At 39.2% G+C, this 25625-nt stretch overlaps 1 pseudogene; it reads right to left on the bottom strand.

Annotated features, from left to right (window-relative positions):
- Positions 1-1862: 1862 nt before the first annotated feature.
- Positions 1863-25204, bottom strand: LOC122746867 (annotated as a pseudogene).
- Positions 25205-25625: the final 421 nt, after the last annotated feature.

Genomic DNA, 25625 nt, shown 5'->3' with positions numbered 1-25625 from the left:
CTTTTTCTAAGAACACCAATATAACAGGAGTATAGGGACCATATTGTATAAAGTGTTTGCTCCCTCCCGCCCCAACTTTGTGGTTTTAAAAAATATTCATTTATTAATTCATTCATTAGTTTGTTTTGTGATTATTATCATCATTGTCATCATCGTCGTTGCCGTAATCATCATCATCATCAAAGTTAGGTGACTCCACAAAGCATTCTCCACCCTCCCCAAACAAGACTGACCACCAAATGACCTAAGTGTTATGGTACCACTGTCTTCTTTGGATGGCGTTCTTTGAAAATTGAGAAGAGGGAGCCTCAGAGACACCCTCTCAAAAACAAACTTAATTAGATGAGTTTAGCACCAAAAGTAATCCTAACTTGTCTCCTTAAGAGATATGGTTAATCCAGGCCAGACTTCTTATTCGTTCTCACTGCTCCCAGTGAAAAACAGCCCAATGGAATACCCCATGAGTGTTTGCTGTCCTTCTATATCACACAAACCAAGAATACCTTCCTAAGAATAGAACCAAAGAGGCAGATCCCAAGTAAGGGGCACAGACTCATAGACCATATAAGAAAAAGTTGGGTTGTTAGAGTACTGGAGAGAGAGGTTTTCCTGAGAGCAGCAGCATTGCAGAACTGTCCATCAACAAATTTGCATGACTTCACATGACAGGCATTTTGTAGGTAGGAGCAGACAGGCAATCAATTAGCCTTTATTATATCCTTACTGTGCCAAATGCAGAGCTAAGTGCTATGGATATGAGTACAAGCCACAAGAAAGACAACACCTGCCTTCAAAGTGCTTATGTTGGTTGGTTGTTGGACTTTATTCTTGAAGAGAAGCAAAATGACATCAATATGTTAAAGTGAAGTTACAGTGTGTTCAACTGGCTGATAAGACCAATATGAGCTTGGAATGCTCTACCACAGGTCAGGCACAAATAATCCATGTGAACATTTGGATTGGATTCTCTAAATTCGCACATATCTGTTTTCTTTTGAGCTACTTTAATTCTGCTTTGCTCATAGAGAATAGCACCTTCTCTGATGAGGGCATGCCATGCTGGGTAGTCCTGTACCAGTGTCTCCCATGTCTTGCAATCAATTCCAAATTTCTTAAGAGAGACCTTGACAGTGTCTTTATATCACTTTTTCTGACCACCGTGTGAGTGCTTGCCTTCTTTGAGTTCTCCATAAAATAGTCTTTTAGGCAAGCATAAGTTTGGTATTCAAACAATGTGGCCAGCCCAATGGAGTTGTGCCTTCTGTAGTAGAATTAGAATGTTTGGCAGTTTAGTTTGAGAGAGGACCTCAGTGTATGGTATCTTATCTTGCCAGATGATATTAAGAATCTTCCTAATATAATTCAAATGGAAGCACTTCAGTTTCCTGGCACAGCACTTGTATACTGTCTAAATTTCACAGGCATACAACAATGAGGTCAGCACAACAGCTCTGTAGACTTTTGCTTTGGTAGTCAGTCTAATACCTCTTCTCTCCCACACTTTTCTTTGGAGCCTTCGAAGTGCTGAGCTAGCTCTGACAATGTGTCTGTCAACTTCATTGTCAATGTGTACGTGCCTGAAAAGTATACTGCCAAGGTAAGTGAACTTATGCACAGTATTCAAAACTTCAGAAGACAATACATAAAAAGAATCTGTCATTCTTGTTCGTGGGTAGAGGACCAATGACACTGGCAGAGGATGTCTTGACTTGTCCATGAATTGAATTTAAGTGAGGCAGAATTACACAAAGTCATCAGCCTCGCTATCTCCCCCCGAGTGGTCAAAGTTCAGTGGCAGGACAAAAGTCAAGACAACTGGTGCTGGCCCAGGATGCAGGAGATGACCTTGGTGTCTTCAATGCTCAACCAAGCTCTAAGAACTCCATAGCACCTCTTTCATTCACCTTCATGGAACAAATTGTTCTGTTCATTTCCCTGGGGTAAGTCTTCACATTTTGGGGGTAGACATCCTTTAACTCACTAACAGGTTTGAGTCCTATCAGTTGCAGAGAAAGTAGAGGAGGTTCTGAGACTGAAGAATTGTGGCAAAGTCAGAAGAGTTAGAAACACAACCAGGAGAGGGGAATGAATCATGACTGACCCATGCCTGGCTCCAAAATGGAGGGTCCTGGAAGGAACTCACCAATGGGAAAAGGGAGTCAACTGGGATGTTCTAAAGTGAGAAGGCCCCAGACATGGAGGAAAATTTCTGAGTGATAATGTCCTAGGCATTAAGGGAAGTTCTAAGGTGAGAATGCAGCTGAATCATGTTGGTGAATCTGGAGAGTCAGAAGCATAGCTAGGAGGGGAATGTAGTTCTCATATGCATACCTTTCTAACTAACAACCTCAAAAGAGTCAAGTGTGTGCCCAGACTAGAGTAATTAAAGCTGACTACACAAGATAAACAGATTGGAACAAAACCCAAAGTAGAAACCTATTGAAATAACCTAGAAACTTAAAGTTCTCACTCATCTATCCCACCCGCAGTCCACCTGGTGCATTGAGTGTCCCCAATGCAAACAATCTCATAGGCTTGTATTTCTGGGTCTGGTTGTGGGAACTCCTGCATGATTTCCACCATGACAGTAATTCAATGCCCTATGCACTGTCCTCCCCACCCCCAACCTGCCCCTCTCCAACTCCCTAAGAGGTGGAATCATTGATTCAGATCATCCAAGGAAAGGAACAGGAATCCAACTAAAAAGTATGTGTAGAACATGGTGTGTGTAGAGAAGAGAGTAGAATTGAACTGGCCAGAGGAGAAGCGACTTCTGTGACTGAGAGAAATGCTACTAGAAACATAACCGGGGTCAGTTAAATCTCCACAGAATTTACTCTAGGAATGGACTCAGCTCTTGGCTCCCACATTCTCCAACTCAAGGAGATCAAAGATGCTTAGCCTCGAGTATCTATATCAAAGAAAAGGAAATCAATACCATAGCAGTAGAAGGCAGTTGGGCCAAGAGTGAAGAGGGAAGGCAAAGACAAGCTACTAGGAATACAAGAAAAAAGACTGAAGGACAAAAAGGCCAAGAGAGCTAGCTAAAGCAAATAAACCAAAAGAGATATAAGGAAAATTATAAAAATTCAAAAGAAAGTCACCAAACAAATACATCATGAAAGAAAATAAACAAAGAATCTGTAATGAAAAAGAGTTTTATGAACTCACTAGAGATCATTTAACAAGAACAAGAAACTAAAGAATGGTTTAAAAAAGAAACGAATTAAAAATATACATTAGGGCAGAATTACTTAAGAAATCAAAGCATAAAATGGAGAATTAATAAAGAAATAAGGGAATAAATAACTGGGAGGTGGAGCCAAGATGGCAGAGGAAAGACATTAAACACACAGAGTTCCTGATACAATTACCCCCAAAACAGCAATAAAAGAACCCCTGGAGCAGAAAAACCCACAAAAATACAGGCTGAGATTATTTTCCAGCCATAGACAGATAAAAGGGAGCTATTCTGAGCTGTGAGTAAAATCCAACCCTGCAATTGTGCTGACAGAGACCCCAGGCATACCACATCAGAGGAACTTAACCCCCGAGTCTCTGAATCAGCTACAGCACCAGCATCTTCTGGAACTGAGCTTGCGGTCAGGTGAGAGGGCTGAACGGCTGACTGGGGGAGGGGGGGAAGTGCAGGGGTGTCAGCAGGACCTAAGGAGGAATTTGGTTGTCCCACCCCATCAGGGAACCAGGAAGAAATCCTGAGCAGCGGTAGGTCCAGGTCGGGGAGGGGCACAAGCTTGTCGAAGCTAAAAACCACCACAGTGCTCTCTCTGCTGGTTGGTTAACTAACAAGTTGGCTTGAGGTTATCTTCAGACCAGACAACAGGCCAGGTGAGAAAAAAAAACCTGCCCTCCCTCAAACCAAAATACATGGGACCCTCTGAAGCTTGGGACAGTAGTGTAGCCTAGAAGCAGGACCCCCTAGTGGGGAGTTATAAGTCAAATAAAAGATGGCAAGATGAGTAAGCAAAGAAAGTTTAGAACTATAGAAAGTTTCTTCAGCGACAAGGAAGATCAAGGCGCACCCTCAGAAGAAGATAACAATCTCAGGGCCCCTACATCCAAAGCTTCCAAGAACAATATGAACTGGTCTCAGGGCATGGAAGCTCTCAAAAGGGACTTTGAAGAGGGGCAGCTAGGTGGCGCAGTGGATAAAGCACCGGTCCTGGAATCAGGAGTACCTGAGTTCAAATCTGGCCTCAGACACTTAACACTCACTAGCTGTGTGACCCTGGGCAAGTCACTTAACCACAATTGCCTCACTAAAAAAAAAAAGGGGACTTTGAAGAGAAAGTAGGAGAGATAGAAGGAAGATTCAGAGAGGGGGGGAAAGAATGAAAAGAGAAATGAGCGATGCAGGAGAGTCATGAGAAAAAAGTCAATAGTTTGAAAAGTCAAATGGAAAAGGAGATTTAAAAAAAGTTGTCTAATGAAAATAATTGCCTAAGAATTAGGATTGAGCAAATGGAAGCTAGTGATTTTATGAGAAACCAAGACACGGTAAAGCAAATCCAATTGAACGAAAAAGTAGAGGGCAATGTGAAATATCTCTTTGGAAAAACAGCTGACCTGGAAAATAAATCCAGGAGAGATAATTTGAAAATTGTTGGACTACCTGAAAACCATGACCAAAATAAGAACTTAGATACCATCCTCCAAGAGATTGTCAGGGAAAATTGCCCTGATATTCTAGAAGCGGAAGCTAAAATAGAAATTGAAAGAAACCACCAATCACCTCCTGAAAGATATCCCAAAAGGAAAACCTCCAGGAATATTATAGCCAAATTCCAGAACTTCAAGGTCAAGGAGAAAATATTACAAGCAGCTAGAAAAAAGGAATTCAAATACTGTGGAGCTCCAATAAGGATAAAACAAGATCTAGCAGCATTTATATTAAAGGACCAGAGGGCATGGAATATGATATTCCAGAGGGCAAAGGAACTGAGACTACAGCCAAGAATCACATACCCAGCAAAGCTGAGTATAATCTTTCAGAGTAAAAAATGGGACTTCAATGAAAAAGAGGACTTTCAGGCATTTATGATGAAAAGACCTGAATAGAAAAATTGACTTTCAAATACAAGACCCTGGAGAAGCATAAAAAGGTAAACAGAAAAAAGAAATCATGAGGGACTTTAAAAGGTTAAACTGTTTACATTCATACATGAGAAAATAATACTTACAACTTGTAAGAACTTTTTCAGTAAGGAATACACAGAGGACACAGGTCTGAACTGAATATGAAGGGATGGTATTTGCAAAGCGTTTATTTTTGTGGATCCTTGTTCTTTGTAGAGCAAACAGGGTGGGTTGTCTTATGTTTGAGGCCGGATTTGGGCTCTGGTCTCCTGGGCCCAGGGCTGGCACTTTGTGCACTGTGCCACCTAGCTAACCCATGATAACATCTTTAAAATAGGGTTGAGGGATAGGAGGAATAGACTGGAAGGGAAGGGAAGGCGAGAGGTGGATTGGGGAGAGGTAGTTCACATGAAGGAAACAAGAAAAAAGCTTATGGAGGGGAGGGGAGGGGAAGAGGGGGAAGGAGTTGGGGAGTGAGGAAACCTTGCCATCATCAGAATTGGCTCAAAGAGGGAATAATAATATATTTTTGGGAAGAGTAATCTATTTAACTCTATAGGAAAGTAGGAGGGAAAGAGGATAAGGAGGGAAGGGTTAATGAAGGGTGGGTAGAGCGGGGGAGGGGGCAGTCAGTAGCAAAACACTTTTGAGGAGGAATAGGGCAAAAATAAGATAGAAAATAGAGTAAATATCATTGGAAGGGAATAGGATGTAGGGAAATTGTTATGATGATTGACTACAATGGCAAAACGTATGGTACCTACTCTGCTGGGCTATTGTGAAGAAAATTCTTTGTCAAGTTTAAGGTACTATATAAAAGTTATGATGAACAAAATGCTATCAGAAAAACCTGGAAATAGAATAAATAACTTAGAAGACATGATAAATAACTGCTCCAAAATAACAAAGGCTTTGAAAAAATAACTGGCAGATTAGGAACTCAAAAATAGAGAAGTGGGAAAAAATTGAGCAGAAGAAAAACAAACGTTAACTTTTAGTAGAATATGTGAGGTTCAACCATTATGGTAAGAAATTTAGGGTTATGCTAAAAAAAAGTTATTTTGATTCAGAGATTCCACTTCTGGGCATATGCCCCTAGTAGTTTGGTGACAGAAAGAAAAAATTTACATATATAGCAATATATTAATAGCGGTAATTTTGTAGTTGAAAAGAACTGAAAATATAGTGGGTTCTTATTAACTGTGGAGTGTCTAACTAGACTGAAATATATAAATATAATGGAATAGTGTTGTATCTAAAAAAATTACAAATGTGGGAAATTTGGAGAAACACATATGAATTGATATATATGAAAATATGTATATAAACCAATGCCAAGTAGGCACGTAGAACCAGGAAAACAATAAACAAAAAGAACTACAACGATGAAAATGGAAAGGTGTAATGGGATGCTGTGTGATTATAATGACCAAGTATGAACCTGGAAAAGAGATGGGAAAATGCACCTCTCTTCTTTCATTGGGTACACAACATTCCACACCCAGATATAGACAATGTGCTGATTAGTTTTGCTGAATTTTTAAAAAAATCTTTGTTGTAAGGATAGTTTTCCTGAGCAAAGGAAGGGGAGGGTATACTCAAAAATGGAAGTGGTATGTTAAAACAAAAGGCATCAACAAAACTTTTAAAAGCAAAATAAAAAATAACTTGTACAGTTGTGGGGCCTTTAAAATAAGGTGAGGAAAACAGAGGATAATGGATGGTAGGGGGTGGAGAAATAGTTAGGGATGTTTGTGTGTGGAGTGGTGGCAGGGAGAAAATGTTCTCATCTCAACAGACAATCAGTTTCACTTTGTTTTCAGTTTGTTGCTGCCACAAGTGCTGCTATTAATATTTTCCTAGACATGTATCATTGACCTCCCTTGGGGATATGACCAATAGTGGGATAACAAAGTCAAAGGGTATAGTAGAGTTTTTTTAGGTTTTTAGAGACATATTGATTTGCATTCCTGCATTCCTGTAGGTGTTAATTATCCTCTGAATTGAACCTGCATGCTCATGCATTCTCTGTTCCAGTATGTCTCTGCCCTTTTGGGATGGGTATAGCTTTTACTTGCTGTTTACGTTCCTGTTGTCTTCTGCCATGGCAACGGCCTGTGCTATTTTAGACTTCTGGGTTTGATGTGTGTTTTACCACAGACGAGCAATCTGTTGTCTGCAAGTCTGTGAAAGGGAGCTTTCTACCCTATATTATGATGATGATAAGCTACCATTGATATAGCATTTTAAGGTTTATGAAGTTTTACATACGTCATCTCATTTGATTCTTACAACAACCCTGTTATTATTCTCATTTTACAAATGAGGAAACTGAAGCAGACAGGTTAGGCAACTTGTCCAGGGTCACATACCTAATAAGTGCCTGAAGCTGCATTTGAACTGGGGTTGTCCTATGCAAACTCCTTCACCCAATCTACTTAATTTCAACCTAATATCATAGACAATGATAGAAGTTAAATTCTAATTTTTGTAACACTAAAAATCACATTCTGATCCTTATTCATGTCTATCATGCATTTTACATAGATACTATATATATTATACTGATGATTTTTGTTTTGAATTATTATATGTACATATTCCCTGGTATTAAAAAGTCCATATTTGTAATACTTATAAATTATTCATCATATTACCATCCCTTCTTTTTATATTTAGAATTTTACTTTCCAAATTATATGTAAAATACAAATTTTGGCATCAATTTTTTAAAAACTTTGTGTTCCAAATTCTCTTCCTCCTTCCCTCCCTTCCTCTCCCCCAAGAACTCAAGCAATTCAATATAAGTTGTTTTGGGTGGGGGGTTTGGGTGAGGCAACTGGGGTTAAGTGACTTGCCCAGGGTCACACAGCTAGTAAGTGTCAAGTGTCGGAGGTCGGATTTTAACTCAGGTCCTCCTGACTCCAGGGCTGGTGCTCTATCCACTGCGCCACCTAGTTGCCCCAATTCAATATAAGTAATACATCAGCAGTCATGCAAAACTTTTCCACATTAGCCAGGTTGTGAAAGGAAACCGACAAAAACAAAACTTCAGATAAAAGAACTAACAAAAAAAATTATGCTTCAATCTGTATTCAAATACCATCTGTTCTCTCTCTGTAGATGAATTGCATTTTTCATAAGACTTTCACAGTTGTCTTGGATCATTGCATTGCTGAAAATAACCAAGTCATTCACAGCAGATCATCTCACAATATTACTGTTATTTTGTATACAGTACATTTCACTTTGCATTAGCTCATGCAGGTTCTTTCAAGTCTTTCTGATAGCATCATGCTCATCATTTTATACTAAACTACATTTATATAGTACTTTAAAGACAGATTTCCTTACAAAAAAACATAAGGTTGATTCTTGCAACAACATTAATAGATAATATTTATATAGTAACTTATAGTTGACAAAGAATTTTCTTCACAATAGCCTAGCAAATTAAGTACCATACATTTTGCCATCATCATCAATCAATCATCATCCATCATTCTTCACCATCATCCTCAGTCCTCATCATTGTCAATCTATCCTCACCTTCTTCATTCAATCCTCATGATTATCAATCAGTCCTCATTATCAATCAATCCTCATCATTCATCATCATCTTATATTATTCTTGCCCCTGCTTCAAAAAATTTTCACAATTACTATTGTGAAACTATTTTTTAAATGTTTTCCTCCATTCTATTCCCTTCCCATGATATTTACTCTATTTTCTATCTTCTTTTACCCTATCCCTCCTCAGAAGTGTTTTGTTTCTGATTGCCCCCTCCCCTGCTCTGCCCTCCCTTCTTTCACCCCTTCCTCTTTATCCCCTTCCCCTCTTACTTACCTGCAGGGTTAGGTAGATTACTCCATCCAATTGAGTGTGTATGTTATTCCCTCATTGATGAGATTAAGGTCAACTCTGATGAGATTAAGGTATTTGAGCCAATTCTGATGAGAATAAGGCTCATATACTGGTACACTCCTCCCCCATCTCTCCCCTCACTCTATAAGGCCTTTCCTGCTTCTTTTACATGAGATTTCTCCCCATTCTACCTCTCCCTTTCCCCCTCCCCTAGTGCAATCCTCTCTCCCCCTCAGTTTTGCCATAAAGATGTCATTATGGGACAGCTAGGTGACACAGTGGACAAAGCGCCTGCCCTGGACCCAGGAGGACCCAAGCCCAAATCCAGCCTCAGACACAAGACACTCACCAACCCCACGACCTCAGGCATGCCAGGCAACCCCAACCACCCCACCCCCATCACCAACAAAAAAAAGATAAACAAAAAATAAATGCTTTACATATAGCATCCCTTCATAATCACTTACCACCTGTGCCCTCTGTCTAAATTTATTCCTATCACCTGCCCTAATACTGAGAAAGCTCTTATGAGTTAGACATATCATCTTTCCATGTAGGAATATAAACAGTTTAATTTTTTAACATCCCTCATGATTTCTTTTTCCTGTTTACCTTTTTATGCTTCTCTAGGGTCTTGCATTTGAAAATCAAATTTTCTATTCAGTTCAGGTCTTTTCATTATGAATATCTGAAAGTCCTCTTTTTCATTGAAGTCCCATTCCCCCCCCCCCTGAAAGATTATACACAGTTTTTGCTGGGTAGGTGATTTTTGGTCTTAGTTCTAATTCCTTTGCCCTCTGGAATATCATATTCTATGCCCTCTGATTATTTAATGTAGAAGCTACTAGATCCTGTGCTATTCTTACCGTGACTCCATGGTATTTGAATTATTTCTTTCTGGCTGCTAGCAATATTTTCTCCTTGACCTGGGAGCTCTGGAATTTGGCTATAATATTCCTGGAAGTTTTCCTTTTGGGATCTCTTTCAGGGGGTGATTGGTGAATTCTTTCAATTTCTATTTTACCTTCTGTTTCTAGAATATCAGGACAATTTTCCTTGACAATCTCTTTGAAGATGATGTCTAAGCTCTTTTTTTGATCATGGTTTTCAGGTAGTACAATAATTTTCAAATTCTCTCTACTGGATCTATTTTCCAGGTCAGCAGTTTTTCCAAGAAGATATTTCACATTGCCCTCTATTTTTTTATTCATTTGGATTTGCTTTATTGTGTCTTGGTTTCTCATAAAGTCATTAGTTTCCATTTATTCAATCCTAATTCTTAGGCACTGATTTTCTTCAGAGAGCTTTTCCATTTAGCTTTTCAAGCTATTGACGTTTTTCTCATGACTTTCCTTCATCACTCTCATTTCTCTTTCCATTTTTTCCTCTACGTCTCTAACTTTATCTTCAAAGACCTTTTTGAGTACCTCTATGCCCTGAGACCAATTCATATTTTTCTTGGAAGCTTTGGATGTAGGAGCCCTTACATTGCTATCCTCTTCTGAGGGTGCACCTCGATCTTCCTTGTCACTAAAAAATTTTCTATGATCCACATCTTTCTCCATCTACTCATCTTGCCTTCCTATTTCTTGACTTTTAACTCCTTCTTAAAGTGGGGTGCTGCTTCCAGGCTGCACTGTCTCAAGCTTCAGGGAGTCCCAGGTGGTATAATTTAAGGAGGGGCAGGTTCTTCGCTTGCCTGGCCAATGCTTGGTCTATAAATAATGCCAGGCTAACTTGCTAATTAACCAGGCAACAAAATTTCGTTTGCTATGGTTGTTAGCAACAATGAACCTGCACCCCTTCCCAACCTGAGCTGCCACCACTCAATATTTCTTCCTGTTTGGTAGAACAACTGAATTCCACCTCAGCTCCAGCAGAAACCACTTTAGTCTCCACACCCCCCACACCCACACCCAGCCAGCCGTTCAGCCCTCTCACCAGACCATGAGATTAATTCCAGATGACAATGGTGCTGCAGCTTATTTGGAGGCTCAGGGGTAAATTTCTTTGGTGCATCCTGCCTGGGGCTGGATCTCTGTTGGTGTGACTACAGGGTTGGGTTCTACTCCCACCCTAGCACAGCATCCCCCTCCTGCCAAACTGCTAAGTCTTCTTTGGCTGGAAAATTATCTCAGCTGTCCTTTCGTGGGTTCTGCTCCTCCAGGAATTGTCTTATGACTGTGTTTGGAGTTTTTTGGAGTAATTGTGTCAGGAGCTCTGAGTGCTTACTGCCTTTCCTCCACCATCTTAGCTCTACCACCCTATCCCTTCTTTTTCTTAATCATTCCCTGATTGTTGGTCATTTGTATAGCAATTTTTTAAAAAGAGTTAAAAGGAACCTAAGTAACCATCTTGTCCAATTCATTTTTTTTCTTGGTCCAGACCTTTGATTTCATTTTTCTAAGGAGCTCCCTCAGGAGGAATTTCCCTGATCAACTACTGAAGAGTACATTCTCTCTAATTTATATTTTTAGAGAATTACCTGGGGCATGAAAAAATTAAGTGACTTGGGGAAGTAATATGATTTACTGTTAAGAATATTGGGGGCAGTTAGGTGGCGCAGTGGATAGAGAACTGGCCCTGGAGTCAGGAGGGCCTGAGTTCAAATCCGGCCTCAGACACTTAACACTTACTAGCTGTGTGACCCTGGGCAAGTCACTTAACCCCAATTGCCTCACCAAAAAAAAAAAAAATTAAAAAAAAAAGAATATTGACTGGAGTCCGAGGATGTGTTCAAATCCCGTCTCTTTATGTTAACTACCTGTGTGACCTTGGATAAGTCAGTTGACTTCCTGAGTTTCAGTTCCTCATCAATAAAATGACTAGGTCACCTCTAGGTTCCTTTCAACTTTAGAGTAATGATCCTATGGCTCACTCAGGGTCAAATAGCCAGTATGTGATAGAAGCAATTCCTGAGTCCAGGTCTTCCTTGACTCCCTATCTACTAACCCATGTTGCATCTCAGCACTTTATATTTTATAAAAAGCATTCTTCTCCATGATCCTTTCAGGTGGGTAGTAAAAGTATTATCAGTTCCATTTTACAAATGAGAAAAACATTGACATCTAGCTCAAGGTCACCTAACTAATAAAGTGATATGGTGGAGCCAAAGTATCAAAGAAGCTCAGAATCTGAAGGGTTTTCATGGATTGAGTAATCCAATTTACACTTGAACCAAAATCTCCTCCACAACATCCTTAATAATTGCTTCTCCAGCATTTGTTTGAAGACCTCCAGCAGTGGGGAAATACACTGTCTCCCAAAGCAGTCCATTCTCCTTTTGGACAACTCTAAATGCCAATGACTATTTTAAGTCAGCATGATAAAGATGTCAGTAGTACCCAAATTAATTTACAAATTAATGAAATGCCAGGGTGGGCAGTAGGTGGCTCAGTGGATAAAGCACTGGCCCTGAATTCAGGAGGACCTGAGTTCAAATTCAGCCTCAGACACTTAACACAAGGTGTGTGACCCTGGGCAAGTCACTTAACCCTCATTGCTTGGCAAAAACAAACAAACAAAACCAAATTAATGAAATGCCAATAAAAATACCAGTGGGATATTTTGTAGAATTAGATGAAGTGACAACAATATGTATATATATGTATATATGTATGTATGTATGTACAAATTCTCGAGGGCTAGAGGATCTATGCTGAAAAGGACACATATCCTTTCTGTGCATTTCTATGCCTTTCTGCACGTATGCATTCTGTGCAGAACTATCAAAGATCCTGAGCCTTAGGATTCCACAAATACAAGAAGGACCCTTCTTCCAAAGACAGGTAGTTCTCTCCCCATCCCATGCCTGGCAAAGACCCACCTTCTGCTCCCTAAACCCTGCTTTGATGTATATGAATTGTTCCCCCTGGTACCTCTTTCTATACTTTTATCTCTGTCCACCTTTGCACTTCTGTAGCAATCCATGGTCCATCCACATCCTCCTCTGCCTCTGATTCCAATCTGCTCTCTGGAAATGCCACTTGATTGATGAGTTCCCCTTCTTCTCACATCTACTTGAGTTCATGGCTCCTTCTAGAAGATACTGAATCCCTGGCCACATTCTCTAGTATTTGGTGCTCCTTTCCTCAAAATCCCGCACCCCCACCCCCACTTCCACCCTAAACCAGAAGGAAAAGCAGGCATACTTCCTACTCCTTGCTGCTGCTTCCAATTCTACTCATAATTAGTTTAATCCTCTCCTAATTACATTATTCACTGAAGCAGATGTTAGTACATAAGCTATAATTATCTTGAGCCTTCAAAAAATCTTTACTTGACCCTGCTATTGTAGATAGCAAGATTTTTGCTGGCCAAAATGCTACACAAAAGCAACGGGTTTTGCAGTTGACAAATAAAAATAGTAAAGTCAGGTATGTGGGGTAGGTGGGTGGAGAACAAAGACTTTACCTCCTCAGTTTACCTTTTGTTACCTAAGTGTAAAAGTAAGTATAGGTTTAGTAAATAAATCAAATGATCTCACCCTATTTAAAATGTGTCAAGAAACTAAGCCTTAATACTTAAATAGGTAAGAATTAATTATAAGCTTAATACTAGGGGGTAAAGTCTTTGATCAGCTGGAGTAACCTTGCACAGAATGTGTGTTTGGCTGAGGACAGTTGGTCATGTTCTGTGATATATGAAATCACTCAGTTTCCAAGAGATTGGTGAAACTGGCAGAGGAGAGGAGAGAACATTCCAGCTAAATCTTTGATTCAGAAAGAATAGTTTGGAGGGTGAGGGGAGAGAGCAGAGTTCCTAGGCCTTCTCCCTTCCCCCTTGGACAAAGGAAAGCCTTGTAAGTTTTAAAGGGCCCAGAAAATTTTTAACTTACAATCTTCCTCTTGGCATCTTAGGAGTCTCTGGAACAGCTGACTGCAGGGTCCATTAGGTGCCAAGGAGAGACTGGATATAGCCCAGCAGAAAAAAAGCTACACTATACCTAAACGATATTAACACCTGCTGCTGCTACTACTACTACCACTACTACAAAAGGATTTCCAGGAAGTGTGTTGCTCCTTTACCACATCATATATGCTCTAAGCTTAAACCAACTTTTCTATGGTCTTTATATTGATAAGAGAATGTCACAGACTTTGGGGGATGTTTTATATCAACTGTACCAACCATACCACAGTATTTAAAATACCCCTTTCTAAATGCTAATTAATTCTGACTGACTAATTGATATCAATGGATAATCGTGGAGGGAAGCATGCTGCTTGTGAGATATGTGTTTTTTTATTGTTCAATCACTTCAATCATGACTGACTTTTCATAATCCCATTTGAGTGTTTTCTTGGCAAAGATACTGAAGTGGTTTGCCATTTCCTTCTACAACTCATTTTGCAGGTGAGGAAACTGAGGCAAACAGGGTAAAGTAACTTGCCTAGGGTCATATAGCTAGTAAGTATCTGGGGCTAGAGTTGTAATCAGTTCTTCCTGATTCTAGACCTGGAGCTTTATATACTTTGTCCCCTAATTGCCCCTGAGATATAAGATAGAGAATTAGAAAATCACCTCCCTAGCCCCTTATAGTTAGCCCTAAATCCCTGAGGTAGTATGTTAACCACCCTATGTGGACAGCCTAATAGTGGAAGTGAGCAATGGGAAAACTGAGTCTAAAGCCTACATAAGCTTGATAAATTTTGTTGAATTTGTCAAATTCATTTGCACATTAAGCCACAAAGGATCTTGGGAATTTCTAACCTTAAGCTAATTTTTTTTACTAGAATAGAGGGTTATATAATATCTACCCATACACAGAAATTTTTTAAAAAAGATTTCATCTTGGGGGCAGCTAGGTGGTGCAGTGGATAGAGTACTGGCCCTGGATTCAGGAGGACCTGAGTTCAAACCCTGCCTCAGACACTTGACACTTACTAGCTATGTGACCCTGGGCAAGTCACTTAACCCCAATTGCCTCACAGGAAAAAAAAAAAAGACTTCATCTCACTCTGGAGAAATTCTGCCCAATTTTTGTCAGTTAAGTATTTAACCACTTATGGTCTCACCAACTGGAGCTGAGACAATCAGCAGGTGGCCCTGAAGAGATACAGCCAAAAAGCTAACATAAGGGAGCAATTGCTCCCACATACTACATATCCAACAATCACCATGATACCTTCAGAGATCAGTGGAACAATGACTAGCAAAGGCTACTGTCAGGAAAATTTCTAAGTCTGAATGAGGAACAGAAACAACAAAGTCTCTAAGCCCTAGAAAATAGGTTTATTGAGGGAAGGCCACACAATAAAGCTGGTCATTAAGGGGTTGAACCTGAAAGATCAATGTAACTCAAGTTACCAAATCAATGGGTTTTTATACCCCTCCAGAGCTTGAATGCTTCTGTACAATACTAATTAAAAGTATCTAAAATTAAATCATCTTCTTAGGAAATGTAGAAACTGCCTATATGACAAATGTCAGCATTTTCCAATACTCATATCAGCCTTCTTGGGGCAACAGGGTCATAATTCTGCTGCATGACCCCTTCTAATCGAGTGTATCACTAGTGAGCTGCATGACCCCCTTGAGTCAAGCATAACACTTGTGGTTTCTAAAATATAATATTGCTGAATATTGTATCTTGTGATATTACTTAATGCTTGACATTGGAAAGTATCATCTGACATTATTAAGTAGTAAGAAGAGAGACTTAATCTGCTAATACAATTAAAATAAGATATCTAAATATAATAAACCACAATTTTTCAGTTAATATGCTGATTACTATCATAATTAAATCACTTTAAACTATATTAAATCTCTTATAACCAAGGGGTGGGGAAAATCTCACTCACTACCATGCCCAGCGGCTATCATAAGACCAGGAGAGCAATACCCAGAAAATACTGTACACCCAGAAGTAATCAGCAGTCAGCACAATATCAATGGGACCATCAGAATACAGCATACACTTGGGGCAGCTAGGTGGCGCAGTGGATAGAGCACCGGCCCTGGAGTCAGGAGTACCTGAGTTCAAATCCGGCCTCAGACAGTTAACACTTACTAGCTGTATGACCCTGGGCAAGTCACTTAACCCCAGTTGCCTCACCAAAAAAACCAAAAAACAAAACTCTTGCAATTTGACTTTTTGACCCCACCACTCATCAGAAATGGTTGTGTCCTAGTTAAACAATCACCTCCACACTATGAAATCCATTAGCCTTTTCTGAGTTCTCATTCTCTTGGACTTTGAAGTTTTTGATGCTGTTGATTACTCTTTCTTCTTGTATACTCTTTCCTTCCATAGCTTCTGCCACACTGCCTCCTTTTTATTCTTATTATCTTTCTGGCTGGGGCAGCTAGGTGGTACAGTGGATAGAGCACTGGTCCTGGAGTCAGGAGGACCTGAGTTCAAATCCGACCTCAGATACTAACCTTGATTGCCTCAAACATATGGGGCCATCTCTAGTCTTCCTCATGTATATCTTGCCACCGGACCCAGACGGCTCTGGAGGAGAGAGTGAGGTTGTTGACTATGCACAGCTCTCCTTCACTTAAATCCAGTTCACTGAAAGTCTTGACATCACCTTCATGATGCCATGGTCCTCTTTGAGAACAATCTTTTGGGGCCTTCTTATTCATTCTCCTTTGCTAGGTCATCATTCTCCTGTTACCCACTAAGTTTGAGTGTCCCCTAGTGCTCTCTCCTTGGCCTCTTTTCTCTCTACTCTCTTCCTTGGGGATCTCATCAGCTTCTTTGGGTACAATGATCAATGATCATTGATCAAAACAATGATCTTGATAGAAATATGAAGATGACTCCCAAGCATATATACCCAACCCTAATCTCTCCTGCACTTCAGCCCCACAATACATAGGCATCTCCTCTGGATGTCCTGATGGTATCATAAATTCCATTTCCAAAATAGAACTTTTTATATTTTCCCCAAACCAAGTTTTCCTATTTATGTTAATAGCATCACCACTAGGCTTGCAACCCTAGAGTCATCTTTGATTTTTCCTGACCATCAACCACTAGTTACAAATAGTGGTCAGGTATTATTGATCTTAACTCCATGCCTTTCCAAACCATCACCTTCTTTCTAAGCATGCAATTTCTACAGTCGTTCTGGTTCTTATTATCCCTTGCCCATACTATTGTATTAGGCTTCCAATTGGTTTTCCTCCTTCTAGTTTCCAGCTCTTCAATATATCTTCCACACAGGTTCCAAGCAGATATTCCTAAAACATAGATTTTACCATGCACACACTCTCCACACAAATCCAAAAATCTTTAATGACTCTATATTATTTCTAAGATAAAAACATAAACTTATCAGCTGGGCATAATCCACAATCTGGCTCCCACCTAACTTTGAAGTCTTATTTCAAATTACTCCCTTTTACACACTCTCCATCACAGTCAATCCAACCTATCAATACTCAACATCCCACGTTCGGCCTTTGTGTTTTTGCACAGGTTGTCGTCCCTATGTAGACTGCACTGCTTGCTCACTGGGATCTTGTGGAATCTCTAGATTCTTTTAATGGAGGGCCCAAATGTTACATCCTGTTCCCCACAGTTTTTATCACTCTCTCCCTCTTGAAATTCCTTTGTATTTCTTGTTTAAATGTATCCCCTTGGTAAAATGTAAGGCATTTTGAGGGCAAGGCCTATTTCATTTTTTTTATCTTTCTACTGGCAACCCCAGCACAATATCTTACATGTAATTGTTGTTGTTTGGTTGTATCCAATGGGGTCTTGGCAAATTTTACTGGAGTGGTTTGCCATTTCCTTCTCCAGCTCATTTTATAGATGAAGAACTGAAGTGAATAGAGGTTAAGTGACTTACCCAGGGTCATACAGCCACTAAGTGTCTGAAGTCAAATTTTAACTCAGATCTTTCTGATTCCAGGCCCAGTATTCTATCCACTACATTACATAGATGCCTTTTAAGTATGATAATTGCCATAAATACTTAATGAATGTTTGTTGAATTCAACTGAATCAAAATATGGCTTTTTTTGTCCATCTCTATCATGGCCAAGTTTCTTGTGAAATGATGTCACTTTGTAACTTTTGGATAACTCTTCTATCAGCCCGAGGAGCAACTATAAACCATTGATCTTTTAACTGCAACTTCCTTTTTGCTTCTGGATTAATTTAAAGCAAGAATGGGACTCTTGACATAATACAATTTTTCCAGCAATAAGTCAACTCTAGATTGAAGAGGGATCTCACATTTAGACAACCAATAGTTAAATTAATGTTTAAAGACAATCTAAACATTCTGATTCTTAGCACCCTCTGCTCCCTTTTCTACTATACAGCCATCCTTCACTGAAGGAAAAAGTCATACTGATCTGAGGGCTATTTTGTACTTCTCATTGTTTCATGGGCTGCTGTGGGCAGCAAATTAAATCAGCTAAATACCAGCCTACTACTGGTGGTGAGCCTGTTCATACTTAGCTAGGCCATTACTTCAGACAGCAAATATAATCTGTACCTGTAGCCTTTCCAGCATGGGGAATCAGAGCTTTTCTCTGCTGGCATAATTTTGAGAGTACAGAGTCATCTTCCTACCATCATGAGGCACCAGAGTGGAGTACATAAGAAATTATTAGACACAAAATAAAAGCATTTGGTTATAGAAAAATAATGATTCCATGCACAAAGCAATGCATCCTGAATAAAAAAGAAAGAAACAGCTTGGGGGGACAAAATCTTTGCTATAAACATTTTTAAGAAAAGTTTTAACATCAAAAATTGATAAAGAATTGACACAATTTTCTAAGTCATGATTATTTAATAGATAGATGCAAGTTGACAGTTTTGAAAAGCAATACAAATTATCAATAAACACTTGAAAAATTCTTTGAATTCTCTGCTAATTAGAGAAATATAAACTAAAACAACTCTTAGGTACTTCTTTCCACTGACTAATTAGGAAAAGATAGGTAGAATCAATAAAATTCAATGCTAGTTGGGTTGTGGAGAAACATTAACAAGTGATAGGATTGTGAAATGATGCAATCTTTTTGGAAAACGATAAGACATTATATAGTGAAAATTACAAACCTGTTCATACCCTGTGACCCAGTGATCCCATTAATAGAACTGTATCCCAAGAATATTATTGAAAAGTGTTTTACAAATCATTTATACAAAAAATGTTCCAACAACCATTATTCTTTTTGGGGGGGGGCAATGAGGGTTAAGTGACTTGCCCAGGGTCACACAGCTAGTAAGTGTCAGGCATCTGAGGCCAGATTTGAACTCAGGTCCTTCTGAATCCAGGGCTGGTGCTTTATCCACTGCACCACCTAGCTCACCCCAAGCATTATTCTTAATAACAAAAAAAAACCCTAAACAAAACCTATGTATCCAGTGGAGACTGGTTAAACAAACTCAGGTATGTGCATGTGTTATTAAACTATAAAAGATGGATAAGTGTGAATAATACAAAGAAATACAGGGAAAGCAAAACATTAATAATCATACCAATTACAACTATATAAACAAAATCTAGAAAAATGTACAGAAGTAAAAGTTCAGGAATAGACATGGAAACAAACAAAACAATTTAGTTATCATCTTGTTAAAAATTAACATACATTTGGGGCAGCTAGGTGGTGCAGTGGATAGAGGACCAACCCTAGAGTCAGGAGGACCTGAGTTCAAATCCGGCCTCAGACACTTGATACTTACTAGCTGTATGACCCTGGGCAAGTCACTTAACCCCAATTGCCTCCCCCCCACCACAAAATTAATTAATTAATTAACATACATTTATAAGGGGAGATCTCCTAGAGGGCACTGTACCTTGATTTTTGATGTAATAAGAATAATACATTAATATAACATTTAAAAATAAAGTTAATATGTTTATTTAAGAGTAAACTGTACATAACAAAAGGTCGGTTTCATTTAGACATTTTAAAATTCTTACTTGTGTATGTGAATATATTTATATTTATCATTGGTTATTCATTTTATACTTAGTTGGGTGGCACTGTGGATGGAATGCTGAACCTGAAGTCAGTAAGACTCATATTCCTGAGTTCAAATCTGGCCTTAGACACTTACTAGCTGTGTGACCCTTGGCAAGTCACTTAACCAAGTTTGCCTCAGTTTCCTTGACTGTAAAATGAGCTGGAGAAATAAATGAAAAACCATTCCACTATCTCTGCCAAGAAAACTCCAAATAGGGTTGCAAAGAGTCAGACATGACAAACAAGTGAAAAGCAAATTCAGTTTGTAATAAATAATGTTTTTAAAATTGAAGGTCCCTTCAAACTCTAAAGTAAGGGGAGTAGAGTTAAATTTGTCTTTTTTATCAGATATTCAGAGAGAACACCACAAACATCAACTTGATCTATAGATAAAAATGAGAAAAGAAGTCACACACACTTGGAATTTTATTTAGTGTCATCCAGAAATATTTATCCAGACTATAAGTGTCCTTAGACCATTGGAGCAAACCCGTGGCTCGTTCACTCCTAAAAACAAAATTGACAGACTTCCTTGTGAGGGCAACATAAGCAGAACCAAGGTAGATTGCTGGTTTTTGAGAAGGAAAAGACTTTAAAATTCAGGTCCTCATTCACTTTTATATTCTTTGTGGATATACTTTAACCTCTCAATATGATCCCAAGGCCTTGGAATATTTGGGGTAAAGTTTTTTCCTTTGAATTGTTTCAAATAGTCAGTTATTTCCTGTTTGGTTTTCAGGGAAATGCTGCCCACTGTTGTTGATTATATACTTCCACTGATGCTTGGGGGGGCGGTGCAAGGTCTTTCATGCAGTTCAGGTCAGTCTGAATTCTAGATATTCCACCATAGACAACTGCAAGGAAAGCACTGGAGAAGTAGCTCACCAATCTTCACACAGCATATTTAAATCTAGTTGGAACTTTTTCATCCACATGAAGACAGTAAACATTTTGGAGAATGTACACTGCCCTGAAGAGCCTTTCAAAAGTATTAAAATCTTTGTGTATGACCTTTATGTATGCTAAAGGAAATTCATTTTCTTCTTTGAATAGAGGGGTTGAAATATAGTGATTCTGAATCACATATTCCTTGCAAGGGACTTTACCAAATAATGATGTTAACACTTTGTGAAATGAGACCTTTCCTTCTATGGCTTCATTGCAAATGCCTTTTAGTATATGGGAATCTTTGGCTAATGCAGACCTCTGATCACCTTTCAGAAGACATAACTGTTTACTGTTACACAACAACCAATCTTGATCAGAGTAGCAAGGAGATAATACCTCCAAAATTTCATCCTTTTGAGTCCTTAAGAAAAGAAACACCCCTTTACAGTGACTGAGAAATTGTTAGTTCCACCTCTGGGAACTCTTGGATATGGCTTTTTCAACTGTATGCAGTTTTCCAGATTCCAAAGGTGCCGTTTGTTTGTTTGTTTATTTTTTTTTGCGGGGCAATGAGGGTTAAGTGACTTGCCCAGGGTCACACAGCTAGTAAGTGTCAAGTGGCTGAGGCCGGATTTGAACTCAGGTTCTCCTGAATCCAGGACCGGTGCTTTATCCATTGTACGACCTAGCTGCCCCACAAAGGTAACATGTTTTAAGCCCTGTTGGCACACTTTTGGTTCACTTCCTACTTCAATATCTGCTAAGTATTCTTCTCTTTCCTGATAGACATGCTATATATTCAGCTCTGCATGTGTAAGTCTGTGGTACCCACAAGCACCTGAACTGAATCCCTGTTATCCAATTACCATAGGAAAAACCAGGTGATTGAAATGAGCCAATTTCAGTATGGAAGAATACTTCTTCTGTTCCAGTACTTCCACTCTCACCTGTCAAGCTATTTATTCTGTTCTCCCTTTAATTTCATATTCCCCGCCCCCCCCATCTTATATTCCACAGTTCTCAAGTCCCTTAGGTCAGTACCTTTTAGAATATTTTGCTGGACCTTCTTACAATAATGATTCAGAAAATCCATTTAGCGATAATTTTAGCTGATTGGTTGTATTATGATAGAAAGCCTTATTAGCTGGTGAATGAACCTGCCTAGTGGATTTGGTTGTCTTGTATCCATGGCAACCAAGGTTGACTAGTCATTTCCTCTTGACAAATAATAGGATGTTTTCAACTTTCAACATCCAACTAGAGTATTGTCCTTGCTCTGTTCTGTTCTGTTCTGTTCTGTTCACAGGAATTAGTAATTTAATTGTGTTTTCACCTCTTTCTAAGCAAGTAATGGGAAACATTTTTGAAAACAGACATCAAGTGGGCATTTTTCTTGCTTTCTCCTATCCCTTCACAAATGTAAAGAAGCTGGTCACTCAATGGAAAAGGAGGTGAAATGAAGCCAAAGTCCAAAGATACACAATCAGCACAGCTCAATCATTGAACTAAAGTGTTGATTTATGTGATCTTTTTTAAAAAATATATTTTATTTTTTCCTATTGCATGTAAAAACCATGTTTAACATTCATTTTTTTAAATATTGAGGTCCACAATCTCTCTCTCCTTCCCTCCCCTCTCTCCTCCCTGAGACTGTAAGCGATTTGATATACGTTATACACAGCAATCCTGCCAAATATATATTCCATATTAGTCATGTTGTGAAAGAAAACACAAACCAAAAAATTCCACAAAAAATAAAGTGAAAAGTAATATGCTTCAATTTCCATTCAGATTCTATAAGTTCTTTCTCTGGAAGTGGATAAAATTTTTCATTGTGAGTCCTTTGGAATTTTGTTGGACCATTGTACGGCTGAGAATAGCTAAGTCATTCACATTGCTTATTGTAGAATATTGGTGTTATTGTGTATAATGTTCTCTTGGTTCTGCTTGTTTCACTTTGCATCAGTTCATGTAAGTCTTTCCAAGTTCTTCTGAAAGCATGTTGCCGGTCATTTCTTATTGCACAATAGTAATCCATTACAATCATATATCACAGCTTGTTCAGTCAATTCCCAATTCTTTGCCGCTACAAAAAGAGTTATTATAAATATTTTTCTTTCTTTCTTTCTTTCTTTTTGTGAGGCAATTGGGGTTAAGTGACTTGGCCAGGGTCACAAAGTCAGTAAGTGTCAATTGTCTGAGGCCAGATTTGAACTCAGGTACTCCTGACTCCAGGGCTGGTACTCTATCCACTGTACCACCTAGCTGCCCCACTATAAATGTTTTTGTGCCAATAGGTCCTTTTCCTTTTTTTAAAAAAATCTCTTTGGGATACAGAACTAGTAGAGGTATTTTGGGGTCAAAGGTCAAAGTTTTATAGCTCTTTGGACATAGTGCCAGATTGCTTTCCAGAATGGTTGGATCAGTTCACAACTTTGCCAATAATGCATTAGTGTCCCATTTTCCCACATCCCCTCCAACATTTTCCTTTTCTGTCATATTAGTCAATCTGATAGGTATAGGAGAAAGTAACATGGCAAATCTGGCATCACAGTGGGACTCAACGTCCCACTATTTCTCTGGATTTGTCTTGCTCATTCCAACCTGTTTTCACACCAGCAGGTCTAAGTTCCCAGGGATAGCTTACTACCATGGATTTCATTCTGACTTTCAGGGGCCTGGTAACCATGTTGAGGAAAAATTCAGTTCTTCCCCTGTTTCCTATTCTAGCTCTTGAGCCCCCATCCAATGCATTTTCTTTCTACAAAACCAGATATTCACAAAGTAAAATATCCACAAAGTGACTGATATTTGTACAAACAGCTATTCACAATAATGATACTTTGATATCTCAAACATACACTTAACAATAAAGCAAAAGAAATAATATTCTAAATACTAATATGTTAAAGCAAGTGGACAAATAATAAACTATCTCACAATTCACATATAAACCCAGATCATGCTCTACCACCAATGCACTTAATAGGATGAAGAGTGGGCACACATTTATAGCAACTTTACAGGGAAGCACAGGAGGGCAGGAAACTCAAGTGCTTAGAGTAACTGACAAGTCTGGCCTAATGACTGATGTCATTGGTCCATTCAAGAACACCTATTTTTCACGATGGCTTCTCTGTTCACTTCTTGACTGTTGATCCTCACTATTCTTCAGTTAGAGAAATCCCCTTCTTGCTGTAGCATTTGTAAGCTCTTTCAAGCAACTCTCATCTTTAAGGGGGCATTTAGATAGTTAGTTGTAAAAGGGAATAGCAGGTCTAAGGTATAGAACCGCAATGCTCATCAAACTGACTATTTCTGTGGACCAGACCAATTTCGGTCACATAGATGCTGTGTTGTCCAATCAGAATGGAGCTCAGATGACACTGAAAGGCAATACCTATCAGGGGCTCTGAGACTCCAAAATTCTCTCTTTTTGACCAAAGGCTGGAGCCTTCTATTAGCTGACTGCTTTCTACTGCCACAAAACTAAATAGCTTTTTCAATTCCCATCCCCACTATGTGTTTTCAATTCTTTCTGAGTCTTGGTTGACTAACATTTTACTTAAAGTAACAACTCCTCAAATTTCCCCTATCAAATTTATAATCCTTTTAAAATTGATACCTTCAATCTCCAAATATTTATATGATCTCTCATTTTTTTTTGGTATATACTTAAGTCATGGAACATACTAATACAAATCAGATGACATAGCATAATTCTTTGTAGGTCTGAAGTATTCATCATGGTCTTCCATCTCTTTGCTCCTTTACATTCACATGTCTCTAGATTTAAAAAAAAAAATTAAAAATCTTTCTTTGTCTTCATAATATTAAACTGTTCTCACACAAGCAAAGCATCATTCTATATTCTTCACAAAGAGGTTTGTCAGAAAGCTGTTTCTTCATATATATATTAGCAGCACATATTTTTTATTTTTAGGTTTTTTAATTAAAATGTTTTAATTGGTGAAAATTTATCATCTCTTCTCTTTCTCTCTCTTCCTTCCCCCTTTTCCTCCTCCTCCATAAGCTTGAGAAAGAAATAAAAACAAAACCCATGTTACAAAAATGTAAAGTGTGGAAATTTATTATGATTTGGGGACCCTGCCTTTGGGCTGAGATTAGAAAGCCTTAGGCCCTCAGGTTTTTTCTGTGGGGGAGGGGCACCAGCCCCTCCACTTCAGCTGAGCCAAAAAGCCCCGTGGGCTTTTCAGGACTCTAGGTCAGAAGGCTGGGGGAGGGGAAGCCCTAGATCCCTATGCCCTGAGGTAAGCTACCCCAGAGATCCCGGGCTCCGGCTTGTCCAGATGGGCCTCTGTTGCAACCTGTGTGGAGGTCCCTGGGCACACAGCAGGGGGCAGGGGCCTCTGGAGCCCTGGGTGTGGTATGCAGGGGACACTCAAGCATCCCCCCAGCTGCAGCGCTAATACGGCAGGTGGATTAGCTTGCGTGAGTGGGGGCACAGGGAGCCCGAAATTTGAGAGGAGAGAAGGAATATATATACAAGGGAGAAGACAGTGAGAGGGGAGGCTGGAAGATTAAGAGAACAGAAAGACACTGGAGGATAGAGAAAGCGAGAAGAGACTAGAGACGTTGAGAGGTTGGTGAAAAAGGGATGCTAGAGATGCTGAGGGGGAGATGGAGAAAAAGCCAAGAGCAAGGAAGGAGAATGAAACAGTAAGAGGCTTTTCAGGGGTGTCGACAAAGTGAAAGGGACTTGGAGTTAGAAGAAAGGAGCAGAACAGTGAAAACGGAGTGAAGGAGAAAAAGTGAAAGTTGAAGAAAGCTGTAGCATACCCTAAGGTAAGAGGCAGCAAACATGACCCTT

The sequence above is a fragment of the Dromiciops gliroides genome, chromosome 1 (assembly GCF_019393635.1).
Source record: "Dromiciops gliroides isolate mDroGli1 chromosome 1, mDroGli1.pri, whole genome shotgun sequence".
NCBI classification, from domain to species: domain Eukaryota; kingdom Metazoa; phylum Chordata; class Mammalia; order Microbiotheria; family Microbiotheriidae; genus Dromiciops; species Dromiciops gliroides.
Note: the sequence above shows the minus strand (reverse complement) of the source record. Positions and strands in the feature narration are given on the sequence as shown.